Below are 4202 nucleotides of genomic sequence, written 5' to 3'. Positions count from 1 at the left end.
TGATATAATAATTACGGAACGAGCGAGAATAGAAACACACACACACACACAACACACACACACACACACACACACACACACACACACACACACACACACACCCCCCCCCCCCCCCCCCCCCCGAGGGGTGTTCCACGAACGGAGGTTTAACAAACACTGAGTTAACGCTGAACTCAAGGTTGATTGACCCTGTGCCGACCAACCCAGAGTTTTCGGTTCCACAGCAGCGGTTATGCATTAGTTCAATCAACTCGGGGTTGGTTAACACAGGGTTTGTGCGCGTCCACGCCAAACTTAAAAAGACGTGATGTATGGAAACCCTGATCGATATGGCGAAACGGGGGGCCCGCTTATTTCAATGAAATGGAACTCCAGGTTCTCCTGGAGAGCTATGACGAGGAGAAGGACATTATCACAAGAAAAGGGAACGCTAAAACCTCTGGAACCCGGAGAACCAAAGCCTGGCAGCGGATCGCTGACCGCGTAAATGCGTTAGTTACACGTCAAAAGCATGATCCTTAATATTTGAGCCATGAATATATAAATATCCCAGTTAAGCATTCTTAAAGATCCTACCACATAACCCCTTTCTTCTAAAACCATATGTACTCCGATTGCTTCCAAGCGGTCAGAGGATGAAGTATAAAAATGAAGTATAAAAAACATACAAACTGGTAAGCTTTTCCCACCATCGTATTGGTATAAATTTAAATAAGCCATTTTTTTAAGCCAATCGTGAAAAGGCCGACAGTCGGCAGACTGGATCTGGCCCTCAAATTGTCTTAACCCCGGTGGAGGAGCTGTTAATAAACATAAATTCAGGGCGCCCTGGCATGGAGGGGGTAGGCCTACCTGGAGGTAGCCTACCTTCCACCTCAGAGAGTCATGGGCCATACCCCACACTGGTTGAATGTAGGTTTTTGTGTATTCTTGTATTTTCGATTTTTTTTGCCTTCGAAGTAACACATGCAAACCGTGTGCTTGCCACAGCGCATACTATTCCAAATGTTTCTTTTTTTGGTAACTGGGTAGACAACCTAAAAGTGACAATTCATCAACTTCACAGATCAAGATGGACCAGTGCTTGTAATGAAGCCGCCGGCTACGATCGAACATTCTCCAGTGGATGCAAGTCCGTTAGGACTATTTTATACTTTATGTTGTAAATGCCTCTCGGCATAGTACTCAGACAATATTGCTCTTTGTATGATAGGAGGCCGATACAAATCTTGGATGGGTCATCTGAAACGACTGTGATGTGCTCAGCATCTCCAGCATTATAGCCTATAAAACTACCATTTGAAAAAAACGGAGGGCTACGCAAATAGTCTGGAGTGAACTGAGGCCAGGTCCTCGATTGGTAGTGTTGGCTATGCAAGGCTATTTAAATATATTAAAGATTTGCGCGAGAATCTATATCTCTCCACTCCAGCAAAAAGTCATCCAATATGCCAAGATGTCGAGCCGTGGTCTTATCAATCGCTCCCGGTGGATTGCACGTATAATTTGCGCTCTGATATCAGCAGTTCTCTCATCAAAAGGGCATGCCATTGTGAACACATGAAATCTGCGGTGAACGCCGGTTGAAATACCCAAAACCGGGTTATGTTTCAAACTTAACCTGCGCAAAACCTGGTCCGACCAGGTTTGATTCAGAGCATATGTTGCTATAGCAACTAACATACCGTGATCCTTTTGGAACGGAAAACCTAGGGTTACCGAAAACCCTGGGTTAACTTACCCGGTTATGTGATAAAACCGGCTTTGTGGAACACCCCACCGGTATCACGCCAAGGCGTAAAATAGATACGTCTGTCCACATCGCAAGGCGTTCAGGGTCACGCTTTGCCTGACCAAAGCGTCACCCTGAACACGCGTCCTTCTCCATTCGAAATGGATGGGGGAATAGCACCAACAGGGGGCGATACGTTCTCCTAGCATTTGGTGAAATTGTTATGTAGCCATATTAATCGTTATTATCTGAATGGGAAATGCAATATTTTAGGACAGATACACCATTAAACGTGTTTCTAATGACATTTCTAGCGAGAAATGTACATTTTCCTTGCATAATCTTCAATCAGTGAATGTGTATGATCTTTATTAATCTTTATGATCTGAATGGGAAATACAATATTTTAGGATCGATTCACCGTTAAACGTGTTTCTAATAACATTTCTAGCGAGAAATATACTTTTTACTTGTATAATCTTCAGTCAGTGATTGTGTCTGATCTTTAGTTTTATAGTTATTAAGATTTAATCGGCTCGCTCGCATGTTTCAACGACGGGACGGCTAGGGACGCTGCTTTCGCTAAACTAGCAGCTCACGTGTTTCCTGCGTTTGTGTTATTAAACCGTTACTTTATGTAACTTTTAATGATATTGTAATAACCACAGGCCAGGTATTGAGCGAAGTAAGCTTGATAGCAGGTTTATTGGATTCCACAATCGGACAGGCAGGCACAGCTCCACCGGAAAACTACAACAACCAAAACTCCCGTCCGGAAGGAAACCCACGGAAGCCCCTCTCAGAAGGCCCGCCCCTTCCTCCCAAACCCTGTGACGCTACAATATCATCTTGTTAGAAACATAGATATATATATATAGACAGGGTGCGATTTGCCGGTGGGGATGGTGGGGATTATCCCCCCCTCTGGTTTACACGTCCTACCCTCTGCTGAATTATTTTTATCCTCGGTGGGGATAAAAATTATCCCCCCCACCCAAAGTATTTCACCATTGCATCGTAATAATTAACAACCAAAATACACAGGGTCCGTCTTCATTTTGATTGTGCTGTGATTTTGATCTACTGGGAGCGAGTCAGAGGCGTCGCGCTCGCAGAAAGCAGTTTTATATTGAAAACCAACCGGATTTACTTGCGTTTCTATGGTTTCAAAAGTCAACTTCCTGTCCCCGCCGAAACAAAAGTTTAAACCAAATGGACGAAAAATGAAAAGAATACAGAGCAGCATATCTTCATATTTGAAAGAGCTTGAGTCTGCGGCTTTTGATTTGGGCATCCAGGCTCGTAGGATTGGGAGAGTGTTTGATGTGCGCTGGCTGTCCTAATCCTGCACGTCATTTGCCCCTTTCACACCGCCGCAAAATCGGGGCCGGTTCCGGGCCAGTTCGGAGCTAGGGCCAGGGCTTTGGTTTCACACCGCCAAAGAACCGGCTCCGGCCCCTAAAAACCGGTTCAACTCTGGCCCCACTTTAGAGCTGGGCTAGAACTAGAACCGCTTTTACGCCGGGGGCAGGGGGCGGAGTTATCCGTACCTTCATAAACAGGAAGACCAACGAAGACCGGCATTTTTTAAAACACCGAAGTAAACAATGGACGTGAATCCGTGTATGGTTCTTTTTTGTTTTTTTCTGATTTTGTTTTAAATCGGAATATTCAAGGAACGAACCATACACGGATTGAATCGAAGACGAAATTGTTGTTGTTGTGTTTGAAACTGGCGCGAGGGTTCTTCTGCGCGCCTATTGTGTGGTGGTTCAACGCGTCAACGCGCCAACGCAGCTAGATGAGTCCATGTCCATGCAAGTGAACGGAGCGTTCCCTCTTCGTCATAACTATCAAACCAAACATCCTTCACATTCTCCGAGCGAACATTATGAAAGTAAAATGCACATTTCTCGCTAAAAATGTTTCCATAAACGCATTTGATGGCGTAACTATGTTACTATTTCCACCCAGAATAAAGAAAGATGTCGGCCGTATGCTTCTGTCCAAGCTCACTAGCCGAGACGTTTGCAGTGACGTCATGACGTTGCTCACGCCGGCTCCATGGCTGGCTCTGGCCGGTGTGAAACCAACCGGTTCTTAACTGGGGTAAGGCTGGAACCAGTTTGGAACTGGCCCTAGCACCAGCCCGGAACTGGCTCTCGGTTCTTTTTGGTGTGAAAGCGGCAATTGACAGCTCTCTGGTGCCCCTTTCACACCGCCGCAAAATCGGGGCCAGTTCGGAGCTAGGGCCAGGGCTTTGGTTTCACACCGCCAAAGAACCGGCTCCGGCCCCTAAAAACCGGTTCAACTCTGGCCCCGCTAGAGCTGGGCTGGAACTAGAACCGCTTTTACGCCGGGTGCAGGGGGCGGAGTTATCCGTACCTTCATAAACAGGAAGACCAACGAAGACCGGCATTTTTTAAAACACCGAAGTAAACAATGGACGTGAATCCGTGTATGGTTCTTT

Source organism: Gadus morhua, chromosome 12, assembly GCF_902167405.1.
Source record: "Gadus morhua chromosome 12, gadMor3.0, whole genome shotgun sequence".
Taxonomy (NCBI): Eukaryota; Metazoa; Chordata; class Actinopteri; order Gadiformes; family Gadidae; genus Gadus; species Gadus morhua.
Note: the sequence above shows the minus strand (reverse complement) of the source record.